General features: G+C 35.3%; 2 long non-coding RNA genes across 2 annotated transcripts in view; one reads left to right on the top strand and one right to left on the bottom strand.

Annotated features, from left to right (window-relative positions):
• The first annotated feature begins 272 nt into the window (after positions 1 to 272).
• LOC134730425 (uncharacterized) overlaps positions 273 to 27,229 on the top strand; it is a 72,120-nt gene continuing 45,163 nt past the window's right edge. Inside the window, exons 1-2 of the long non-coding RNA XR_010112185.1 lie at positions 273 to 670; positions 3,185 to 3,230. This is a non-coding gene — a long non-coding RNA (uncharacterized LOC134730425). The remainder of the gene's footprint in view (positions 671 to 3,184; positions 3,231 to 27,229) is intronic.
• LOC117980245 (uncharacterized) lies at positions 3,229 to 24,780 on the bottom strand. Its single transcript, XR_008625340.2, has 5 exons — positions 23,100 to 24,780; positions 19,008 to 19,125; positions 17,623 to 17,738; positions 7,276 to 7,413; positions 3,229 to 5,390 (listed from the first exon to the last, which is right to left on the bottom strand). It is a non-coding gene; the product is annotated as an uncharacterized LOC117980245 (long non-coding RNA).

Genomic DNA, 27,229 nt, shown 5'->3' with positions numbered 1-27,229 from the left:
TACACACACCCTGTCTTCCCATCTTCAGGTAATGTGTTAGCCCATGAGAAATATCTAAAGGGAAGTCTTTCTTCTAGAGCTGGGAGAATTGTTCTTTCTTCTGAACTTGACTATATCACTAGCAAAGCTACAGAGACAGAGTTATTTCTCTGGTCTCATTTCAGAAAAGAAAGTTACCTTCAATGTACTCAAAACTGGAAGAAATAAACTGAGCACTTATAAAAATACCCCTGGGTAGCCAGGAGGTATATGTACTGTGGTCCTTGTCCATCGAATTGGGAGTCAAGAGACTAAGTGATTTGTCCAACATTATTAAGTTCTTCCCATGAGGAGCTAAACACGACATCCAGATAGCCTGTCCTTCAGACTGGTGTTCCAACCAGCTGACCACTCTAGCTATAAACATTTGCCCCGGCTGTATTTTCCCACTCCTGGATGATTGTCTGCCTGGCATTGAGACGACAGAAGCACGAAGCCAAAATATCCTTATGTGGGCATAGCTGCCTCTTCATGGCAGAGCCAATTTGGATCCCATCCATTGGCAGGGATGTCCCAGAAGCAGCCAATTTTAGTTCAGCCTCTTTAAAACTCTGGATTGTAAACAAACAGTAGGAGTTTCTTTCCACAGTGGAAGGGAGAATAATGAGAAGAAGGATGCAGAAGAGAGGGGGTAAGTGAGGCTAGCACCTAGTTTACCAGAGGAATTAGGAATGAAAAAATGAGCTGGAAACCTCCAGAGACTAACTGATAATGCCCTAGATCTTCTAGCTTTTAAAGACGATGAACTGCATGTAGCTCTTTCCTCCTTTTCTTCCATACTCCTTTAAATTTCCATCTCATTGCTTGGTTCTCTCCATTATTGTCTTGGCCTTTTTATTTTTTATTTTTATTTATTTACTTATTTATTTATTTTTAGACGGAGTCTCACTCTGTAGCCCAGGCTGGAGCTAGGCTGGAGTGCAGTGGCGGGATCTCAGCTCACTGCAAGCTCCGCCTCCCAGGTTCACGCTATTCTCCTGCCTCAGCCTCCCGAGTAGCTGGGACTACAGGCGCCCACCACCAAGCCCGGCGACTTTTTTGTATTTTCAGTAGAGACGGGGTTTCACCATGTCAGCCAGGATGGTCTCGATCTCCTGACCTCGTGATCCGCCCGCCTCGGCCTCCCAAAGTGCTGGGATTACAGGCATGAGCCACCGGGCCCGGATGTCTTGGCCTTTTCTTGATATTTGAAACAGTAGGTCAAAATTGGACATGTCTAGTAGGCGGTTGCTGGTTTAGTAATAAAGGGTAGTAGCTGTAATTGCCCAGTTTGAATAGTGTTCATGTTTTTAAGGATTTCACAAACAAATCTTCATCAAATAAATGTTTTTAAAAAATGATTACTGATTTGATTCAATATAAATTAAGGAAGGTCCCATCATATCTCTTGCACAAATCATTGCCTTCCAGAATTAAGCACAGCATCGATATGTATGTCTTACATGACATATTGCTCTGCAATGTGATGGAATCAACAGAACAAGGTGTTTGGAGTCAGATGGCTAAACTAGGATTTAAAGTTCACATTATTTACTAGTTAACTGTGGATGCTAAGGCAATATTCTTGAAGTCTCCATGTCTTGATTTCCTCTTAGTGAAATGGGCATCATAATAATAACAATTTTACAGGGTTGGTGTAAAAATGAAATGACTGCCTGCACTCAATACAATACCTATTATGGTTATTGTTAGTTATATTATGATTAATGTATTAGTATACTATTGATAAAATGAATATGAAATTGCTAGTAGCCAGCTCACAATATTAGTATGACAAAAATTATTTCAATTTGGTTTAAATACAATACCTGTGGTCAATAACATCATCTTTTCTTAAAACTTAATGCATTGAGCACTGTCAATTACAATGAAAAAAAAAATGCAAGTAACCCAGTTGGACTATCCATTAACTGAGAAAATATAATATAAAAAAGCCACCATGAATTCAGGACCACTTATGAATGTAGCTGTATTTTATTGATAGAATTTATATGTGCTTAGAAAAAACATAGTACATTTTATGTTAGATATATTTATTCAGATTACCAAAGAAAATGCTTACTGTACATATGGATTGATGGGCCCTATCCAATAACTTTCATCACTCCTCAAGGGCCCTTGGCACACAGGCTGGGAATCACTGATGTTGGTTAAGGTCACAATAGACAGGGGAGCCTCATGCTTATAATTCTGCTTGCCAAGTGGAAATGCTAACCTGCTCTTTCCCAGGATTTTAGAAAAACATTTGAAATATTTCACAAGATAAATGAAAATGGGATAAACACAAGGCCTTAAGGAAAATATACTTCTGGTGCATTTATTAAGCACTTGGATCTGATGCATGACACCTGCTTAAAACTCAAAGAATTATCACAGGCTTTGCTGAGGAAGAAAGAACAAGAATTATGACTGCACACAGGCTCATACTTCAGCAAGTCAATGTTTTTAAATCAATGAAAAACAATCCAGTGATTGTGTTTGCTACAAAGGGAAAGCAATGTAAGATGACATACAGTATTTCAAGCTGTTCAAATTACTGATGGCACAGTGGCAAGATATATATCCATTAAAACCAAATAGTTGTTTCAAAGTATGTTGGCCAACAGAGATAAATAATGTTTCTCTGAAGTGAATATAAAATAATGTCTCTCTTCAGAATGTTGGACCCTATAATGGCTTTAGCCACAAATACCTCTTGCTTATTTGGGGAATACGCATTTTCCACCTTCATTCAGAAATTCTTTAGTTAGCTCAACAAAATTCATCTTCCACCTCAACAAAAAAGCATGCGCATTAAGTATCAAACTATGTATATTTCTACAGTAGGCTCGCTGATGGTCTCATTCCTATTGGTAAATTTGTCATAGTGAATGAGTAAAGTATGAATAAATACAATGTGTTCAATGTAGAGGCTACTTTCACAAGAATATTGCATCATCAGTGGGCCAATGTTAAGAGCATGTTTGTGAGGAAGAGGAACATACAATTTCTCTTTTTTTCTTAATTCTTCTCTTATCAGCATTTTAATTAATAAACATAAAAAGGTAACATTGATACACAAAGTATTAAATCACCATCCATTTGTCTTTAAAGATTTGCATTCTCCTAATCAGTGAAAACAATTCTTTCTTCTTTATCTTTACAGAAAGTTGAAAGTAGCTGATATGGGACCACAGAATATTGGCCAATCAGTAAGTAGCATGTACCGACACTAGGTGTCCAAAACTTAAACAGATTTGTTCTATACAAGGATTTTGTTGATACAAGTGATGATTTAAAAAATTACCTCAGTGCTATTTCAAGCTTCATCCCTCTCAACTATAACCTATACAAATTCTTATAACATATAGCCTAAAAAAGAGATATGTTAAATTTTCACAACTGAAAAAAAAATTCCTCTTTTTACTCCCTCCTACCATACTCCTCAAGAACTTCATCATAATAGTAAAGTCCAAATTTAGACTTCTATTTTCATCAAAAACCTGGAAAAATCCAAAAGATACTTATAAATTAAGTTTGATAAAGATACCAAATACAGAATAGTGGTGTTCATTGAAGGTGAGAATATAGCATGACAGTTTTTAAATAAAATGTGAAATGTAAAAAATATATGATAAAGTGAATGATTGTTGCTTCTTAGTCTTTTATTATTATTATTATTGTTTTGTTTGTTTTTTGTTTTGCTTTAAATGGGGTCTCTCTCTGTCACCCAGGCTATAATACAGTGTCAAAATCAGTGCTCACTAAAGCTTTGACTTCCTTGACTCAGAGATCTTCCTGCCTTAGCCTCCTGAGTAGCTGGAATCACAGGCAAATGCCACCACACCTGGTTAATCAAAAAAAATTTTTTTAGAGATTGGTTCTTTATATGTTGCCTAGGCTGGTCTTGAACTCCTGGGCTCAAGTGATCCTCACGCCTCAGCCTCTCAAAGTGCTGGTACTACAGAAGTGAGCCACTGTGCGTTGCTGATTCTTATTCTTAATGAGGAAAACCACATAGGATACTAAAGATGTAAAAATGAAAAATGTTTGTATTGGATAATAGTATAAATATCTATAGGTCTTCGTAGACAAATGAACCATTGGGAAGCAACATATTATAGGCATACCTTGAGAATATTGCACAGTTTATTCCGGACCACAGCAATAAAGCAAATATAGCAATAAAGCGAGTCACACATGTTATTTGGTTTTCCCATGCACAGAAAAGTTACATTTAAACTATAAAGTAGTTTTTTAATTTTAAGTGTGCAACAGAATTATGTTGTAAAAATACATATCTTAAAAATACTTTTTTGCTAAAAAATGCTAATAATCATCTGAGCCTTTAGCAAGCTGTAATTTTTTACTGCTTGGTGGAGGGTCTTCCCTAGGCATTTATGGCTGATAACTGATCAGAATGTCAGTTACCTAAGGCAGTGGTGGATGTGGCAATTTCTTAAAGTAAGACTACAATAAAGTTTACACCATCTATGGACTCTTTCTTTCCCAAAAGATTTTGCGTAGTATGCAGTGCTGTTTGATAGCATTTTACTACTCACAGAACTTCTTTCAACATTGGAGTCAATCCTCTCAAACCCTGCCACTGCTTTATCAACTATGTTTATGTAGTGTTCTAAATCCATTGTTGTCATTTCAAAAGTATTCACAATATCTTCACCAGGAGTAGATTACATAACAAGAAACCATTTTCTTTGCTTATACATAAAAAGCAATTCATCATCTTTTCAAGTTTTATCATGAGATTGCAGCAATTCAGTCACATCTTCAGGTTCCACTAATTCTAATTCTCTATTTCCACCACATCTGCAGTTAATTCCTCTTCTGAAGTCGTGAACCCCTTGAAGTCATCCGTGAGAGTTGGAATCAACTTGTTCCCAAACTCCTGTTCATCTTGATATTTTGATTTCCTCTGCTAAACTGCAAATGTGCTTAATGACATCTATAATGGTGAATCATTTCCAGAATTTTTTTGACGCACTTTTCCCAGATTCATCATAGGAATCAATGTCTCTGGCAGCTATGGCCTTATGAAATGTATTTTTTAAATAATAATCTTGAAAGTTGAAATTACTCCTTGATCCATGGGCTGCAGAATGGATGCTGTGTTAGCAAGTATGAAAACAACACTCATTTAGTTGTACCTCTATCTTTATTTGAGCTTCTGGGTGAACAGGTGCATTGTCAATGAGCAGTAATATTTTGAAAGAATTTTTTTTCTGAGCAGTAGGTCTCAACAGTCAGCTTAAAATATTCAATAAACCATGCTATAGACAGGTGTGCTGTCAGTCAGCCTTCGTTTTTCCATTTATAGAGCATAGGCAGAGTAGATAGCATAATTCTTAAAGGCCCTAGAAATTTAAGAATGGTAAATGAACACTGACTTCAACTTAAAGTCACTGGCTACATTATCCCCTAACAAGAGAGTTAGCCTGTTCTTTGAAGCTTTGGAGCCAGGCACTGACTTCTTCTCTCTAGCTATAAAAGCCCTAGATGGCATGTTCTTGCAATATAAGACTGTTTCATCTACATGGAAAAATCAGTTGCATAGTGTAGTCACCCTTATCTATGATCTTAGCTAGATCTTCCAGATAATTTGCTGCTTCACCTTGCATTTTAATGTTATGGAAACAGCTTCTTTCCTTAAACCTTAACCAACCTCTGCTAGCTTCCAACTTTTCTTCTGCAGCTTTCTCACCTCTCTCCACCTTCGGAAAATTGAAGAGGGTGAGAGCCTTGCTCTGGATTAGGCTTTGGCTTGAGGGAATATTGTGGCTGATTTTATCTTCTATCCAGACCACTAAATCTTTCTCTGTATCAGCCATAAGACTGTTTCACTTTCTTATCATTTGTGTGTATGCTGGAGTAGCACTTTTAATTTTCTTCAAAATTTTTCCTTTTGCGTTCACAACTTGGCTAACTGTGTGGTGGGTGCAGGAGGCCTAGCTTTCAGCCTATCTCAGCTTTCAATATGTCTTCCTCATTGAGCTTAATCATTCCTAGCTTTTGATTTAAAGTAAGAAACATGGAACTGTTCCTTCCACTTGAACACTTAGAAGCTATTGTATGGCTTCTAACTGGCCTAACATCAATATTTTTATCCCAGGGAAGAGGGAGGCCCAAGGAAAGAGAGGAAGACTGCAGAATGGTCAGTGGAGCCGTCAGAACACAAACATTTATTGATTAAGTTCACTGTCTTCTATGACTGCAGTTCATGGCACCCCAAAACAATGACAATAGTACCATTAGAAATCACTGATGGTAGATTACCATAACAACATAACATATGACAGTAATGATCGTACAATAATAATGAAGAACTTTGAAATACTGTAAGAATTACCAAAATGTGACACAGAGACAAAAGCGAGTACATGCTATCAGAAACATGATACTACAGACTTGCTTAATGTGAGATTGCCACAAACCTTCAACTTGTAAAAATAACACTATCTGCAAAGCTTGATACAGCAAAGTACAATGAAATAAGGTTTGACTGCACTGTAATAAAATGAGGTATGAGTGTACTATGGTTAAAACAACACTGTGGTATATTTCCCTCTCCCTGGAGCACCGTTCTCCCTCATTGAGTAGGACTGACTCTGCCTTCTTATTTAGATTCCAACTCAGATGTCAACTTACCCGGGAAGAGCCTTTCCTGAATCCCAAATCTAAAGTAGCCAGGCAGTCACTCTTTTATCACCCCACCCTATACTAGTTCTCTGCATTTTTCACACCCAGTATTTTCTTATTCTTGTTGGTTCGCTATTGGGTTTCTACACCCAAAAGGATATTACTTTGCTACTTCGCTAAGACATTGTCTAATTCACTGCTAGATTCCCAGGTCCCAGATGCTAGATGTTCAATGAATACTTGTTGAACAAATCACAGCTGAAGGGAGCTACTGTAAAAATATGGAGCATTTTATCTGATCACCTACACAAAATGATTTCAGTGATATTGACAGTAGTCTTCTACCTTCCTTTATCTAATTTATATAGTAACCCTGCAATTAAAACATAAATGTAAGAAAAAATGCTCTTTGTTAAAATTTAGGCATCCTTTTCAAAAGCTTACATTTTACACTGTAGCAATCATTTACACTTTAATGTGGATAAGGTTAACAGTTATACATCTGAAGACTGTTTGATAAGCTATGGATGAGAAAAGCAGAAAAACTGAAGATATTAAGTGACTGAAAATAAGGAAAAGTAAAACTAGGGCTTTAAGACTTACCTGACAACTTCAAAGATTGTCCCAGCTTCTGTCCTGAGTGGGACTTTTGCATTAACAAGTGAGCCTGATGGAGGCTTAATGTTTCTTAGAAACAGTCTTCAAGTACTGACAGAAGATGGCCATCTGTTCTTCTGATTGCTGAGCCAGAACAAAGGGAAAAGAATAAAATGCAGTACAGAGGGTTTAGATTAGATCTGAGGAAGGATGTCTGCACAAAGTGAGTTATTATACAATAAAATAAGTTTCAGGAGAAAAATAGTTTTAAACTCTTTCAATATGGGACTCTTCAGAACTAATTCAGATTTGTATCCATAAAGGATGTTTAAGATAAAATTTTCTTTCTGAAGCCAGGAAAGCCAACTTTGTTGCTTTATTCCTGGAAGTGTTATCGATTTGATATAGTGAATGAAGATATTCAAAAGACCTTAAGCAATTAGAAATCCAGGGTGATATTTGCATATTCGATCCCACCTACATGACTACCTGTGACCAGGTACTTAAGTTACATTACATAACAGAAATCCACACATATATATTAATGATAGAATGACACATGTGATATATGCAAGCCTGTCACTATATGCTATAGCAGAATGGAGACTCCAAAAAATCAACCTGAGTATATTAAGCTGCTTTGTTCAATTTACTTGTATCAGAAGTCCTCTATTGTATGGCATAGAGTTGCCTGACTGTGCGATTTTAAGTGGCCTGAAAGGAAAGTGCCAAGAGAGGACATAAAATAATAGAGAAGATTGCCAGTGGTTTACTTTTTACTTTTCCAATGTTCTCCTTACAGGATTCTTTCCTTCTTTAAGCCCCTTTTTTTTTTTATAAATATCTAAATCTCCTACCCCCTGAGGTGCCCATGATCCAAAATTTGTCTTCTTCTATATTAATTTCCTCATTTACTCTACTCCCAATCCAAACCAGTGCTCCAATGAATGATTTCAGGTTTCTAAAGACCCCAAGAGCAAAGGTCTACTCATTTTGGTTTCGGAGCTCTGGAAGTTTTGTTTTGTTTTAGTGTTATATTTTCTTTTCTAAAAGAATTTTGGAAAGTTGATATTTGCATATTCCATCCCACCTACATGACTACCTGTGACTAGGTACTTAAGTTACATTTGAATGCATTTTAAGTGACTGAAGGTCAAATGATGCCCAGCATGCATTCTGAATGACATTGAGTTATCAAAAAGCTTGCAATTGTAGAAACATACTGACCAGAGAAAAACTTCCCTGACAGACAGAAAAGGCCAGTCTTTGAAGTGCTCATTGACTACAGACTATCTTAAGATAGTTCATTATCAGTGCACATAAGGACAAATATATTCTGGAGAATTTCTTATTTAGTTTTTGATCAATTGTATTACTATATTTTATATTGCATACATATTCTTAAATTGGCCCATGAAAATAATAGAACAGTAGTTTTAAAAAACTGTTAAAAAGGAGAAATAGTTATAATGCTGATGAATTAAATTATAGCCCCTTATGCTCTCAAAAGCATAAAAATTAAGTTGATAGCAAGTGACACCGTAAACAAAGAGGTACATTTGTCACTTTTAAATATAATAGGAGAAATATAGTTTCAATAAAAATTCTGCCTGATTTTAAATGTTTCTCACTTGAATTTTATGTTTCTATAGTTTTGTTTGAAATTAAACATTAGGCTTAATTTTATAGCTATATAAAATGTAAACATTGTGTTATGTTTGTACAATATTTAAGAAACTTTATATTAAATATAATCTGAGTCAACTATGAAGATCAAAGAGGTGTTTGTTTTGTTTTCCTTTAAAAGGTGGTGGTATATTATCTCAGACTGAGAAATGTTAGAACAGCCTAGTTCTATGTGTGTTAAAAGGAAAGGGACTTGAGTACTTGATTAAAATAACCTATACTAACTCTCCAAGTTACTATCATTTTAAAAGAATCCCTGGTAATCCAAACAAATCTCCACTTGGACTTTTTGCCTTCATAGGCATCCTATGTGAAACCTAACTCATGGCTGTCACCAATTAGAATTGACTTCCCCGTGCTTCATCCCACATGTACTGAAAGAATGGTGTTGATAGGTCATATTCATGAGTTTGATGATCCTGAGAGAGAGCTACACTGAAAAAAGTGTACATAAGAACCACCAGGATACTTGGGGAAGACACGCAAATTTAATTTGTTTGGGTTAATTCTGAGACTGTATTTTTCCCAAACACCTAAGGTAGTACTGATTCAAGGAGGCCAGAGTCCACTCTTAGAGAAACATGCCTTACCATGCCTTCATAGGAACAAGACAATGGGTACTTTAGATTTCATGTGACTGTGTATAAGTGACCATATAAGTGGAATGGACCAAGAATTACAACTGGAAGAATACTCGAAGCTACTTTGCTACTGAATATGAGTCAGTGGTCATCATTGTTTAGAGAGTTTTTTAAACTACAGAATAAGTGTAGACATATCTGTCTATTTTGCAACAAAGTTTTAAGCATCTTCATTTTTGGTACTAGAAGTTTCACTATCTAAGGAATCAGGACATTTGATTCTTGAGGCTTATTAATGGAGATCATATCCCAGCTACTCTACTTATTAGTTGGGTGACTATAGACTAGTCACTTAACTTCTTGGTGCCTCAGTTTATTCACCTATAAAATAAGAATGAAAATATGAGGATAATGAAGAAGTTAAATGAAATAATGAGTGAAACTAGAAACATGCCTAGCCACATAATAAGAATCCAGTAGATATTAGTTGCTGTTATTATCATATAATATCATGTTTATTATTGCCATTTTCATGACTATTATATAAATAACAGAAATCCACACATATATATTAATGTCTTCTCTTTCTAAGATATTGTGTTAGAAAAGATAATAAAACCCAAAATGTGCTCTGAAATACCTTACAAGCTAATGGAAGAATTTAGATATGTATCTAAGTAAAAAGAATAAAATGTAGAGAAAGTGGAAATTAAATGTAAGAGAAATGAAATGCAGAAACATTTCAGAGAAATGACACATTACTTGTGACCTAAGTAAATGAAAGAGAACCAAGGATGGCTTATGGGGGATGAAATATTTGGGCTGAAACTTGTATGACTGAAATATAGAGATAAAGAAGAGCTTTCTAGGTTAATTGGAGTAATGTAACAATGCGATGAAGGTAGGAAACCATTTGGACAATATGGAAAATTGTGGAGAATTCTCCATATTTGAACAATATGGAGAATATCTGAACAATATGGAGAATAATGCATTGGTTACTCTATGTGATATAGTGTTAAGGGTCCAGGGGAAAACAACTTAAAGATGAGCAGAAAAGACAGACTTGGAGTGGGTGGGGAACATGATAGCAATTGCTAAATACCCTGCCAAGTTTAGCTTGATTCTAAAGACTACTACAAGCTAACAAAGCATTGTAGAAATGGGAGTATTAGGGCAAGACTGGCTTTAAGGTAATTTATAAGGCTCCAAGGAAGTAGTTTTCAAAATGTGGTCCCGGAACCTGCAGCATCAGCATCACCTGGGAACTCATTAGAAATGGACATTCTCAGGCCTCTTCCCAGAATAAGTGGATTAGAATCTCTGGAAGTCCACTGTTCTATGCTTTATCAAGTAATCCAGGTAAAAGTACTCTATGCAAGCTCAAATCTGAGAACCACTTCTGTAAATTACAGAAGAGATTGAAAAAGAAAGAGACCAGAAGCTCTGGGATCCACTATGAATCAAGGAAACCAGTTGATGGGCTATCAATGATACTGAAATCCTATGTGAGAGGAAGTGAGGGCATAAGCCAAATCAATAGAGAGAGGAAAGGAGGTTGAGCCAGTAATATTGTAAAAATAATGTCATTTATACAATATATAATGTTACTATTCTTGGCATCTGTTAGTCTACAGCATCATTAATTTTTAAAAATGACTTATCAAAAAATAATCCTTAGTTAAAACTATACATATTATGTTATTAGTCAGAAAATATTAAAGTGGGCTAATGGTGCCAACTTCCCACTTCTACTTTAAATTTTTGAATTTCATTACAAAAGAAAAGAGGGAATATTCTGCTGTGCTACCATTAAAATTAGCATAGTGAGTACATTTTGTATGAATTTGACAATCTCTGTTACCAGTGAATCTAGAACTACCAATCTTCTCTTGCTAAAACCCAACTCTATTTGGTTTCACACTGTGATTTTTTAATGGTCTTATTTGTGCATTATTTCAATTTTCATTATAAATTGTGCCATTTCGTATTCTCCATGATTATGTTTTCACTGAACAGATGCACTACAGTTTTGCTGCACCAAATTCTATGATCCATAATTAGATGTCAATATGTTTTCTTTATGAACTAAATACATTTTTAGTTACTTGGACATTAATTAAAATCACATGCTGGATTGTTACATCCTTTCAACACATTTTTGAGGAAATATTTTTGGTTTACTTGAATGCTTTAAAACATTCAGTTTTATACTATGTAATTCTTTTTTCCTAAGAACAGATACTGTAGCTAATATATAAATATTAATTACAGAATTATACCACAGAAACCATTAATGTAATATACCCATTCACACACAAAAGAAATGACACTTGATGAATTAGGAAAAAGAGTACCATTATTTGTATTTATTTTTATAGTAATTCTAGGAAAAAATAAATAAAACAAAATTTCACAATAATGGCAAACAATGACCAATACTGAACTACAATGGGAAAAGAAGCAAATTTTAAAATTCACCTACAGACCAAAAAAGACAGGATGAAAAGACAATGCAGAGCTCACACTCTTTAGTCATGTTATATTGTACCATTATGGATATTTTGAACTCTTCATAAGTTTGAATGAATGATGTACTCATCTCATGGAAAAACTGAGAACAGGTTTTCCCAAGGATGAAGAGAACATTTCTAACCTCTAACAAAATGTTGAAAAATCTGACCCCACAGAGTTGCTCCGCATATTCCAGGCATTCCCATCCATTTTTGTATCATAAATGCAGTCTGAAACTGGTGAGAGGTTAGAACAGATAGGGAGGTAAATACATATGGAAATTATTATAGCATGTCTCTATCATTCTATACCTGTTACTCTAAAGTTTCTGCATTTAAAGTTACATCCAGCTCACGTGAAAATTCAACAGGTATAAAACTTCCTTCAATAGAAGATATAGGGTTTCCTAACACTCATCCAGTTCTGGCTCCAATATATTGGGATATAAAGCTTTGGCTTTATGGAAATTTGATTATCTGAAATAACTCCTCCATTTGAAGTTTCTACTGACTTGCTCCAGGGAATATAATATATAGCAAAGTGATATTTATTTGGTTATCTGTGAAATATCCTAAACTACTTATATCTATACAAAGTGGTAAAGAGAACAGTAGTGGGTTCCAATACCTTAGCATTTTAAATAGTGAGGTGGTATTTTGGAGAATTTGCTGCAAGAATTGGGTCTATAAAACACACAGTCACATTTTATTAGTGATATTTATGTGCATACTTAATAATAAAGTTCAGAACCTGAGAAAATTAATTCTGCCTTGAAGGCTCCAGGAGGGAGCAGCAAGAAGTCCTTTCCTGTTGAGCAGAGATTATTGCTTGACATTTCTCTTACTTGCTGAGCAGTTTCCATGTTGACACAGCAGAACCCATCCATGTTAGGAAGGCAGAATCTCATACTCCATCCCAGACCTACTGAATCAGCTTCTGTAGTTTGACAAGATCTTCCAGGTGATTCGTATTGCACACTGAAATTTGAAGACTATTTCTTTGAGACTTTCAGTAAGTCACAATGGAGTGTTCATAAATCATATATTCTATCATATCCAATGCTACTTGGATATTTGTAATGAGAGATGACTGGATGCAAGAGAATATGGGAACATATGTTTTAAAAAATTATTGTTCATCTGAAATTTAAATTTAACTGGATGTCCTGATTTTATCCAGCAATCCTATCTGGGATACACATGCTAACATTATTCCTGTCACTTTAAACATTGCACAGTGAAACTCCCTGGGGCCCTCACCAAAACTAACCTTTCCACTGGGAGCAGCTCTCATTGGTCTCTGTCCCACACAACTCTCCATAGTCAGGAATCACTAACTCCTGGCATGCCTGTGCTGAGAACATCCTTGCTATAAGGAATTACTAAAAAACCATGGTAACTTTTTTTCTTTTCTAAGTTTTATATTGATATTTGCCAGTCAAAAAGCAAATACTAAGACTTTCCTTTCTGGAAATATGGAACACCCACTTTCCCACTGAAAAACTTCTGAAAATGCCAGATATCTTCTTAAATTGATTAATTCAAAAGAAAATAAGGAATATTAAAAGTAAAATCTAAATTAAAGTGGGAAATAGAGTATTAAGCTAATTATTGAGGCTAGGTTTAATCCTGAAAGATTTACTACACAAAGTAAACCTCCGATGTTTCTAACATGATCTTCCAGAACTCAAAGAACAAGACACAGAGGCCTTGTAAAGGCCTAAGGCCTGCTGGGGTAAGGAGCCTAAGAGAAAATCCTTAAAAAGCTGTGACCCCAGAGGTCCAATATTTATAAGTAAAAGTGAAGGTAAACACATTACCCTGAGTTTTCATAAGTAAAAGCTAGTTTTCACATGGGTTTGTAGCCTAAATTCACATGACTTGTTATTCTGAAAATCTTACACCAAAAACTGAATTTACATTTGTTCCAAAGTAGGTAATACACACAGATGCTATACAGAGGCAAACTGAAACTCTCTTGAGCACGTACCTTCATCTTGGACTGGAGTATTTCCCACAAATAATATTTAGAAAAAGATAAGATCAAATTGCATAACCTACTCCTACTCTGCCAAAGAAGACACCAAATGAGAAAACAAGCATAGAATAGCAGAAATGGATTTATCAGAATAAAATATTAAATAAATACATCTAATATATTTTTAAAATAAAAGTGGTATTAAAATATGAATATAAAAATTACTATGTTATTAAAGGAAATGGCCAAGCAGATTTGAAAAAGAACCAGAGACAACTTATGAAAATAAAACATATAATTGAAATGTAAAATGCAATGGATAATAATAGATGAGGAATATATAAACATGGAATTAGTAAACTAATGAGGAGTCTAAGAGAAAACCCCTAAAAATCTGTGGCCTCCCAATTGTCCAATCTTTATAGTAAAGGCAAAGTTAAGTTAATAACATTTATAAACAAAATCCAGCTTCACATGGGTCTGCAGCTTAATTCACCCTATTGGCATGCTGTGAAAAACTCAAGCTAAGATTTGAGTTTACAGAAACATACACAGAAGAAGAAAAAAACTAAGGTAGAGGAAATATTTGAAAAAAATAAATCTGAGCATTGTCTTATACAAATGAAAGACATCAATCTACATATTCAAAAAGCCTCAGAATTCTCAAGGTAAATAAAGGAAAAGAAATTCTCACTAGACTTACAATAATAAAACTGCAGAACCAAAGACAAAGAAAAAAATCTTACAAGAATTGAAAAGCAAATTATTTGTCAATGAGTGAAGGGTAGGCTGATAGTTGACTCAATCAAAGCCAGAATTAAAGTTTACATTAAATGTGAGGACAAAAATAACTATGAACAATCAATTCTACCTATAAAGTTACTATTTCTTGAGAACAAGATGGCATAGGGTCTTTTCCAAACAAAGCATGATAGATTTTCTTAGCACACAAGAAATAGAAAAACGTTTTTACTGGATAAATGTAATTAGAAAAAAACCCTATACCTAACATGATTCTCAACAATGAAATACTGAAAACTTGCCCTGTAGCATCAGAAACAAGACAATGGTACTGACTATCATTACTTCTATTCATGATTGTACTAGTTGTGATGGCCAGGACAATAAAACAAGAAAAATAAATCAAAGTATATGCATTGGAAATTAGAAAATAAAAATTTCCTTAATGATCAACATATTAGAAAGCCAAGGAAAATCAACAGACATATTATTAGAATTGATTAGAAGACAGTGTAGCAAGCTTGCAAGATACAAAGTAGCAAACAAAAAGCAATTACATTTTTATGCATGAATCACAAATTTAGAATGAACAAAATTTTTAGTGTCATTTAATGTTTTATAGAAATATATGGAGTCTAAGGAACAAATCTAACAAAAATCTGTGAAAAATGTATGAAGAAAATTATAAAATTTATTTAAAAATTAAAGAATTAAACTAGAGAGATATTAAATAAATTGGATATTAATAAGTGGAAGGATTCTGCATCATAAAGATATTGAATCTCTCTTTTTGTCAATAAAATACAGTTTCTAACTAGATTTTCTTTATGTAGAACTTGACGAGTTGGTTAAAAATGAACGACTAAAGGACTAGGAATTGCTGACTCTTCTAAATAATAAATTGGAGTGTATCAGTAGATTTCAAGAATTTTTATTTTTAAATTATTGAAATTAAGACAGTGTGGCATTACCACAGAGACCAAAAAATAGTCCAAAGAAAATAGTCTAGAAAAAGCCCACCAATATAAAGAAACCTGATTTATGACAAAGGTGACATTTCAGATCAGTGGTAGAAAGATGAAATGTATTGTAAACACTGCTGGGACAACTGGTTATCCATATGGAAAAAATAAATAAATCTGTATTTTTAACTCATGCCTTTCACAGAAAATAATCCATGGCATTAGGAACCTAAGTATGATAAAACTTTTATTAGATTATATATATATATATTTGTTTTTAAGTGAAAGCAAGTTTATTAAGAAAATAAAGGAATAAAAGAATGGGTACTCCATAGGCAGAGCAGCCCCGAGGGCTGCTGGTTGCTCATATTTATGGTTATTTCTAGATTATATGCTAAACAAGGGATGGATTATTCATGCCTCCCCTTTTTAGACCATATAAGGTAACTTCCTGATGTTCTCATGGCATTTGTAAACTGTCATGGCGCTGGTGGGAGTGTAGCAGTGTGGACCAACAGAGGTCACTCTCATCTCCATCTTGGTTTTGATGGGTTTTAGCTGGCTTCTTCACTGCAACCTGTTTTATCAGCAAGGTCTGTATGACCTGCATCTTGGGCTGGCCTCCTGTCTCATTCTGTGACTTAGAATGCCTTAACCTCCTGGGAATGCAGCCTAATAGGTCTCAGCCTCATTTTACTTGTCCCCTATTCAAGACAAAGTTGCTCTGGTTCAAATGTCTCTGACATTTTCCCCCTCCATTTTATAAGGAAACTCTTAATGCTAAGGGTTGTAGAGGGATGAAGATCCATCTTCTGTAATTTGTTCAGGCTAATTAGGGGGGATAACATTCCTGCCTAACTAATGGGTCTCTTGCATTCAAGATAGAGAAGAGCTCAGTCAGAAAACATCAGTATGGCATGGGCCATTTATAACTCTTAAGTTCCAACAAAAGGATATCTAGAAGATAAATAAGTGTTCAATTTAAGAAAACATTTGGTAAGCTTACCCTGTATTTCTACACAAAGAGTACAAGAGCAAAATATTCCACAACAGTAAAGTAAAATAAGTAAAACTATCCCAAGTAAACTAAATGAGAAGAAGTCTTTCTATGAAGTGGGCAACTGTTGGAACCAAGCTGATACAGGATGCTAGCTGATTCCAATATGTGTCCAGAATTAGAATACTGATCTCGATTTTTACATGACCCATCTCTCTTGCTTCTTTTGAGCTGCAGTCAGAGATTACTGATTGGTTCACAGGAATGAGCAAGATCAGTCTAAATTGCAGGAAAAAAAAACCAAAAGCAACTGATGAGACTGGAACCTAAAACAGGTGTACCATAGTCCTTGAAACATAACTTTTTCTCTCCAGTTTCCCATTTTCACTAAAGACAAATCATGGTAAGACTGACTTGCTTTAATATACTTGGACTGATTATTTGTGTAAAGTGTAGCAATAATATTTTTTACAGAGGCTTTTTAAATTGACTTTGAACTTTGCTCCATAAAAGGAATTTCAGATAAGACTTTTTTTTAAAGCTGAACCCAGCCGTGGGTTTGGACCTTAAAATACCCATGAGTTGAGTAAATTCCTCTCCTCTTGAGGTCCCAAGATAACTTGGGGCTCCTAGGCCTGTCAGAAAGTGACATTCTTTACTTGCCACAGGTCAGGAACCTGGCACAGGGACTGTGTAGACAAGATATAAGACCAGTTTGCCCAAAGGACTTTTATTGGCTCTATAAGTCAAGTTTGATTCCTTAAAGGAAAGCACACCATTCCAGTTAAAGTCTTGGTAAAATAGCCAGTTTCTCCAATTGTGTCCTCTTACAAAAGAGAACATTCTTATTGCACTTATGCAAATAATCATATTGTCATTAGTTAAGAATACTTACAATTAGTTTCCAAATTCTGGATAAATCAGGTAGAGAGAAACAAATTCTGTTCACAGGAGTATACTTTACTCAATTGTTAAAAGCTGTAAATAGCTCAAAAGAAAGTATCCTTGACTCTGAAAAACAAAACAAAGGATCAACAATGTTTTAAGCAAAGTCAAAAAAGATTACTTTAGTCTCATATTAGTTCAGTTCCTTCAGTCAACTCTGTTCTGCTTGATATTCATGAACATTCAAGCTTTCCATGAATCCTGAAAGTGTTTTTCCTGTATGCTAATGTCACAATTTTCAAAGTTTTCAGAAACATACATTCAAGAACACATGTCAAAGTCCTATCACTGATTATAAACCACCTTTCAAAGAAGCTAGATAATATAGGAAGATATTTTTATAAACAGTCATAAATGAACTTTTTGTTAATAATACAAAAAGTGTAAGCCATACAAGGTAAGATTAAAAATTGGATCACATTCAATTTCTCTTCTTAGCTGAATGGTGTCTATTGTTTTAACATGTGTTTTCAACATATATAACAAAGTACTAGAATCCAGAATTTCTAAAAAACTTCTACAAATAAATAAGAAAACAGGAGAAAAAATAGGCCAAATAACTAAACAGATGCTTCAGAAGGAGGAAATTCAAATAGTTAATAAAAATTAGTAACAAACAGCATTAGTTTTCAGAGAAATGTAAATTAAAACTACAAGGTAACATTACATACCTACTAAATGTGCAAAAAATGTAAAAGTCTAACAATGGCAAGTGTTGGCAAGCATGCAATGCAAACAGAATATTGATACATGTACACAATGCTTGTAGTATGTAAGTTGTTAAACTACTTTGGGAAGTAGTTTGAAGTTGTCTGTTATATTTGAACAGTTACAATTCTTATGATCCACAAATTCAATTTCTAGGTTTAAATCCTAAAGAAATATGTACACACACACATCAGGAGATGTAATTAAGAACATTCAAAACTGCATTGTTTATAATAGCAAGTAGCAATTAAAAATATAATATACAAGTAAATCAGGGTGTGATTATGCAATGAAATGCTAGAGAGCAATGGAAAGTCAATTAATTACCTGCATCAATATATCTAAACCCCTGAAACCTAATACTGAGTGAACAACACTAAGTCCTGAATACATATGGTATTAATCCACTTATGGAAAGTTAAAGACAACATGCAAAAGCAAGCAATATATGGTTTAATGTTAAAAACATGCAGTTAAAAAATAAACAGAGGGCCTGAGCATGGTTACCAATGCCTGTAATCCCAGAAATTTTGGAGGCCAAGACAGGAGGATTGCTTGAGACCAGGAATTTGAGACCAGCCTGGACAACATAGTTAGACCCCTTCTCTACAAAAAGGTGAAAATTACCTGGGCATAATGGTGTGCACCTGTAGTCCCAGTTACTCAGGAGGCTGACATGGGAGGATCACTCGAGCCTGGGAGTTTGAAGTTACAAAGAGCCATGATTGCACCACAGCACTTAAGTCTGGGAAACAGAGTGAGATCCAGTCGCTTAAAAAAATACACACACACACACACACACACGCACACACACACACAGAAATAATAAACACACACACGGAAATAATAAACAAGTTCAAAGTGGTGGTTTTCTCTTCATTCCATGGCATGGAATGAATTCAGAAAAAGGAGCACAGATTTGTGATATGGAATGATAATGTTCCATCTTGTAATTGTGTGATATGTACATAAACATCCATTGAATAATGATCATGTGTACATTATCTATATTTTATAAATATTTCCTAGAATCTCGACATTTTATAAAAAGACAAAAGCATTAATATAAAGTGACTAATTTTATTAATATTCACACATTTCATATTATTGACTTTGAGAGTAATGTTGTACAAAATTAGCATAGAATTAGAAACAACTTAATAATCCATCAATCTGTATCAGGTCAAACATGGAAAAGCATTTAAATAAAATCTCTGATGTCAGTCTCTACTTGGGGCTGTCACTGAATTCCCCTCCTTTACCTGTGCTTAGGAAACAATGAACTAGGACCCAAAGACTGTATGAAAATGTCCACAAAATGATGAAATGTTTATTAGCATATATGTTAATCCAATCAATATTTATTAAGCACCTTTATATGGAAGGCAATGTCTAGATATGTGGACTATACAAAAATACAGAGGATATTCAGGTCTTCTCCACCTTTCACTTAGAATTTCTAAATAACCTCCTAGTTTCCCTTCCTTTCTTCAATAAGTGCATTCCCAAACCATCTTCCATGTGGCTATCAGACACATGTTTCTACTACAGAGAGGCTAGCCAAAGTACCCAACTTATGATAAAAGTTTTAAATTAATTTCTCTGATTACTCTTTACTTGCAGGCCACTTATATTTCCCTATCACATTCAGAGCCCATCAAGTTAAATGCCAACCAGGGCGAGGCTGGTCATTTGATGAATGAAGCTTGCCAAGGAGAAGAAAGAAGATGAACAGCAGAAGCCCTACGTAAAAAGGGCAGCAACCCTATTCCAGCCAAGTGTTGCCTCAATAGATGGGGAAAAGCCACTAGTGTGGCTTTTTTTTTGAGAAGCATGAACTCTGAATTTTTTCTTAAAATCACCTATGCCAAATGATGCCAATGAATTCATTTTCAAAAACACAAAAAGACCTGTTGATTTGCAAAATAAAATACAAACCTCTTGACATATCATGCAAGGCTCTTCAAATTCTATTCCCGAATTGCCTTCCTTAAGCCTCTTTCCACACTCTATGTTCTGCATTCACCCTTCTTGAATATGCCATGCTCTTTGACAGTTCCAAGATGGGTGCACATTTAGACTGTAGGCCAATCTCTGCTCCAGGTCTACTCACCCCCAAGGACTGTACTGAAAACCACCTCCACTCTGAAGTCTTCTTTAACACCTACAGGACAACGTCAGCCAGGGTTTACTATATCTGTCTCCTTTTCTTTGTTCATATACATACAGGCTGTCCCTGACTTTCATATTTTCAGCTTCTGAACAGCCAACACTTTCATGCATTATACATCGACACTCCAAAGTGCCTTTTGTATGCCAAATCCAGACTTTCATACATCAGCAGATCAACGAACATTTTGCACTAATGTGTGGTGGCACTGCCTGACAGCCAAGAGTTCTGTTTGGGCAGTCATGCCATCTTTGTCTGTAAGAGCAGGCTTTATATAATTATTTGAATATTTTTTGCTCTTTGCCCTTATTATTTTGCCAAAATGAGTGGAAAATGAACATTGAAAACGCTGGTAATAGTGATAAAAATCATAGGTCTCATAAGCTTAATACACTTGAAACAAAGATGAAATCATTAGGCATTCCCATCAGGGCACATCTTTAACCCCAATCAGGCTCTTATTAGATTTAAACCCAGTCAACTGTGGTTCAATTATGAAAGGAAAAAAAAATAAGACTAAAGGCTCTGTATAAAATGCTGGAAATAAATTTGTTGAAGATTGTGTGTAAATGGCAAGGTATAATCAGAGATTATATCATATATTTTAGCTCTCAAGAGAGAAAAAAACTGTATAACATGTAAGTCTACTTTTTTCTTAATTTAACATGACTCTTTTATATGGTTAAGAAATGCATTATATATGAATCAACGGTTATTTGGTGAGCTCTTTCATTGGGAATCATAGTGCTTTTTTACTATATCCTTTATCTTTGAATACCTTTGATTCACTTTCGCCCTCATTGTTTACCAGCTTTCACACCATCTTAGTATCCTTAGGGATACTAAGGAATCTAGCCTGCTCATCATCCACTTAATAGCCACCAATTCCAAGGTGGAGGCTGCAGTATATCTTCTGCCACCAACAGAGTTGGGATGATCAAGTTAATGGAAATATTTCACTTGCCTTGTGAAGCAAACAGACAGAACTTCAGGTTTTGAGGAGTGAGAGACAGCATTCTAACAATTTCTGAAAATCTAACTCTATGTCAAATAATATGTAATGTCACTTTATTTATCCTCATAAATACCTGTGCTTGTGAAACAACCATTGAACAGATGAGGAAAATGAACTCAGAGAGTTTAAGTAACTGACCCAAGGTCACACACACATGAGTAGCCAAACTGTTATTTAAAACCAAGTGTGTCTGAATCCAAAGTGTATACACTTTCAAAAAACACGATGCCTTCAGTGTATTCAGTGTTACAAATACTGGTCAAGACTATTGTCAAATGATCAATAGATATATTTTCTGCTTCTCTGTCATTTACGCTTATCCGTCTGTCTATAGTGATTTAACCTCCTTTTTCTGGGAAGTTCTAATGCAGTCATTACTCAAAGGGTTCACTTTAAAAAGAGCTACAAAGAAACATCTTGTTCTTCACCCAACAAGTGGTGAATTTTTCAAAGATGTTACATGTTTTATACAGTTCACTTAGAGCCAGTTTTCTGAAATGAATTCCTTTTGTTCTTCTTAAAAGTGAACTTTTTCCGTGTGCATCATCTCACAGTTCTTCCACTCAAAAGAGATTTTGAAATTTCAATAAAGCAATATACATGAAAGTAATGAATAGTGTATAAAATACAAGGAAAATTAAACGTAAATTTTCTGCTCATAATGATATACTGTGTGATGCCATGCGATCACAGCAATTTCAAACAGTTTTTACTCTATAAATGTGTGCTCAATACAGAAATGAATAACTAGGCACTATTCTTGTGAATGTCTTACTCCCTTGCCTCAATTTATCATGATCCTTTTCTTCCTTAAGATATTGCAATTAGTTCCTAGAAATCTAACAAATCTGTGGGTCTTAAAGGTATCCAACATCTACCTGCCCAAGCTGATTAGCTTGTTTTCCTTGATCTCTATATAGCATTTAATATGTGCATGGTTCTACTTTATTCCTGTTGTGTACTCTGGCTGCTCTGAAATGAACAACTTTCAAAGGATGTGAAGACTCTGCTCTCTGGCTGCAATCACTTATCTGTCCATCTATATCTACTTCTGCCAGCTGGATCCTTATTGCAGCCACTGCTGGTGCCCCTCCCAGATATTCAGGGATCCTTTTTACCTGCTGCTATAGGTGCTGCTGCTAACAGCTCATGAGTTCATATTTCAACCTTTTCAGACAGATAAGCCCACAGGGTCTTTTAATCACCTCACTGGAGGTGCCTGAGAGAAATACCCTTCACCTTAGGTGACCCTGACCCAATGAGTGACAAATGCAGATTACAAAAGCACCCCTCCTGAAGGCAGGACAGACTCTGTGATAGAATTTATGCTCCAGTGCTTCCCTGTAGGATCAGACTGAGGTTTGACACCTGAAACCAAGTCTTTATTTTGCTTCGTTCTTTTCCCTATCCTCCTTCCTCCCTCATGTATAGATTTATCCTAATCATATACCATCTGTTTTGATCCATTTTGTGCTGCTGTAACAGAATACCATAGACTGGGTAATTTATAAAGAACAGAAATTTATTTGCTCACGGTTCTGGAGGCTAGGAAATCCAAGATTAAGATGCCAACGGGTTTGGTGTCTGATGAGGGCCCAGTCTCTGCTTCCAAGATGACACCTTGAAGGCTGCATCCTTGTGAGGGCAGGAACACTGTTCCTCACATGGCAGAAAAGTAGAAGAGAGTCAAGAGAGAAGCAAAAGAAGGCCAAATTTGCCCTTTTATCATGGCAATAATTCTATTCATGAGGGCAAAGCCTTCATGGCTTGATCATCTCTTAATAGCCCCATCTTTTAATACTGTTACAATACCAATTAAATTTCAACCTGACTCTTGGAGGGGACAAATGTTTAAACCATAGCACTCTCTTTTCTACTTTTAGGCATTGTCTTAATTGAGGCTCTACTTCAAGGAAACCTGATCCCAGAAAATGCCTAAAACCAAAACAGAGAGTAAGTGGCACTTTTTAATTTTTTCCTGGAATCAGTGGTCATAACCCAGTTTACTGTTTGTGTGATTCTAAAATTCTGGATTGTGGATTGTTCCTTCCAAAATCTGCTACTTGTTTGCTGCATTCAATTGGAACTTAAAATAGATGTTAAATCCATGCTGGTAATTTCAGAATCATTCATTTCCTGTCCATCTCGTCACTTATTGGCCAAGTTTCCAGTCTTAACACTGCTCTACTGGAGTAAAAGGAAACCTAGTGGTATTGCCAGAGTGGGAATTCAGGGCCTTACAGCTTATGAACCTATAGGTGGTGTGGATTTATAAGCAATTAAAGAGACCATCTCTGATGGAAAGAAGGCTCAGGACCAAAGAAACAACATGAATAAGTCAATCCCAAAAAAGTAAAAATAAATTCCAAAGCAAAGAGCTTATGATGGAATCAAGAGACGGATCATGAAAGTTTGGGTGGTGAATTCAAGGCTAAGCTTCGTACAGATTCAGGAAACACTGACATATAGCACATACATACACCGATGGCCTAGGCGTATGTGGTGACCTTTAACAACTAAGCTATTCTGCACATGACTAGATGCTGAAATCCTATCTACTTTATCACACATCAATTTACTTATTCTCTTCTGGCTTCCAGAATAGTTTTAAAAACTATTCACTGCTTGACCATTCCTTTATCATTAACCTGACAACCTGTGACCAGTGCCCCTCCTCACCTTAGCTCCTATAGTTAAGACTCTTTCACCACTTCTATTCAATGTAGTACTGGAAGTCCTAGCCAGAGCAATCAGACAAGAGAAAGAAATAAAGGGCAACCAAACTGGTAAAGAGGAAGTCAAACTGTCGTTGTTTGCTGATGATATGGTCGAATACCTAGAAAACCCTTAAAACTCATCCAAAAAGCTCCTAGAACTGGTACATGAATCAGCAAAGTTTCAGGATACAAAATTAGCATCATAAATCAGTAGTTCTGCTATACACTAACAGTGACCAAGCTGAGAATCAAAACCAGAACTCAACCCCTTTCACAAACCTGCAAAAATAATTAACTACTTATGGATATACCTAATCAGGGACATGAAAGACCTCTACAAGGAAAACTATAAAATACTGCTTAAAGAAATCATAGATGACACAAACAAATGGAAACACAGCCCATGCTCATGGATGGGTAGAATCAACATTGTGAAAATGACCATACTGCCAAAAGCAATCTACAAATTCAATGCAATTCCTATCAAAATACCATTATGATTCTTCACAGAACCAGAAAAATGAATCCTAAAATTAATATGGAACCAAAAAAGAGCCTGCATAGCCAAAGCAAGACTAAGCAAAAAGAACAAATTTGGAGGCATCACAATACCCGACTTCAAACTCTACTATAAGGCCATAGTCACCAAAACAGCATGGTGCTGGTATAAAAATAGGCACATGGACCAATGGAACAGAATAGAGAACACAGAAAGAAAGCCAAATACTTACAGCCAACTGATTTTTGACAAAGAAAACAAAAACAAAGTGCAGAAAGAACACCTTATTCAACAAATGGTGCCAGAATAATTGGCAAGCCACACATAGGAGAATGAAACTGGATCCTCATCTCTCACCTTATACAAAAATCAACTCAAGATGATCAAAGACTTGAATCTAAGAGTTGAAACCATAAAGATTATAGAAGATAACATTGGAAAAACCCCTCTACATATAGGCTTGGGCAAAAAGTTCGTGACAAAGAATCCAAAAGCAAATGTAACAAAAACAAAGGTAAACAGATGGGACTTAATTAAACTAAAAAGTATCTGCACAGCAAAAGAAATAGTCAGCAGAGTAAACAGACTACCCACAGAGTGGGAGAAAATCTTCACAATCTATATATCTGACAAAGGACTAATATCCAGAATCTACAAATAACTCAAACAATCAGCAAGAAATAAAATTTTAAAAAAATCTTATCAAAAAGTAGGCAAGGACTTGAATAGACAATTCTCAAAAGAAGATACACAAATGGCCAACAAGCATATGGAAAAATGTTCAACATCACTAATTATCAGGGAAATGCAAATCACAACCACAATATGATACCATCTCACTCCTATAAGAATGGCCATAATAAAAAAATTAAAAAATAATAGATGTTGGTGGGGATGCAGTAAAAAGGGAACACTTTTACACTGTTGGTGGGAATGTAAACTAGTACAACCACTATAGAAAACACTGTGAAGATTCCCTAAAGAACTAAAAATAGATCTACCATTTAATCCAGCAATCCCACTAGTAGTTATCTACCCAGAGGAAAAGAAGCCATTACACAAAAAAGATATCTGCCCACGCATGTTTATAGCTGCACAATTTGCAACTGCAAAAATATGGAACCAGCCCAAATACCCATCAATCAATGAGTGGATAAAGAAAATGTGATATAGATAGATAGATAGATAGATAGATAGATAGATAGATAGATGCATAGATAGATAGATAGATAGATAGATAGATAGATAGATAGATAGATAGATAGATATATGTATATATAATGGAATACTACTCAGCCATAAAGGGGAATGAAATAATGGCATTCACAGCAACCTGGATGGAACTGGAGACTATTATTATAAGTGAAGTAACTCAGGAATGGAAAACCAAACATTGTACGTTCTCACTCACATGTGGGAGTTAAGCTATGAGGGTGCAAAGGCATAAGAATGATACAAAGGACTTTGGAGACTCGAAGGGAAAGGTGGGGGTGGCAAGGGATAAAAGACTACACATTGGGTACAGTGTACACTGCTGGCGTGAAGGGTTCATCAAAATCTCAGGAATCGCCATTAAAGAAATTATTCATGAAACCAAACACCATCTGTTCCCCAAAAAGCTATTGAATTTAGAGAAAAAAATAAAGATTTTCATAGGTTAATATTCCTGAGTCTCTGACCTCTTCCATGTAAACACAACCATACAAAAATTGGGGTTTCTTGTAATCTTACGTGCCCCAAACTTTTCTAAACCACTTAATTATATTGCTGCCCAAGAAATATTATGGTACATTGTAACATTAATTTTAACCATTAAAGTTACCTACAATTTTTAATTATATATCTACTTCCATATCCTCAATTGGATTAGAGACTCCTAGAAGAGCCACATTGATATCCCCTTTAAATCCTAGTGTTATTTGCCACGGTAGGTTTTCATAAATTTTTAGAATGAATCAATAGCATGTGTTTATTTAGCAAGGAATTACTGTGTACCTACTATGCCCTGGGACTTTTCCACCCCTGCCCGCTGGTATAGGTATATTACTTTGAATAATATAAACAAAATATCTCCTCATGGAATTTTACATCCTATTGAGCAAAATTGGTAGATTAAAAATAAGCACATAGTAGTTAAGTTATATAAGGAAAATAAAAGAGAGAGGTGTGATAGCAATAACTTCTGTGCGAGAAGAGCTCCTCCAGTTAGCATGGTTAAAGAAGGTTTTCTTAAGAAGTGATGCTTATACTTAGAAATCAAGAACAAGGAGGAAGGGTATAGTGGAAGGAAGAAATAGCAAGTATAGAGTTCCTGAGGTAGGAAACAGAAAGAAATTTGTTAAAGAAAGAGGCAGAGGGGACTGGCAAGTTGGGTTCTATAAGATGCAACCTCAGAGGAAGGCACAGGAGATCAGGCTGAAGTGTCTGACCATTCTGCCACATGTTTGG

Source organism: Pan paniscus, chromosome 4, assembly GCF_029289425.2.
Source record: "Pan paniscus chromosome 4, NHGRI_mPanPan1-v2.0_pri, whole genome shotgun sequence".
In the NCBI taxonomy this organism is placed as follows: domain Eukaryota; kingdom Metazoa; phylum Chordata; class Mammalia; order Primates; family Hominidae; genus Pan; species Pan paniscus.
Note: the sequence above shows the minus strand (reverse complement) of the source record. Positions and strands in the feature narration are given on the sequence as shown.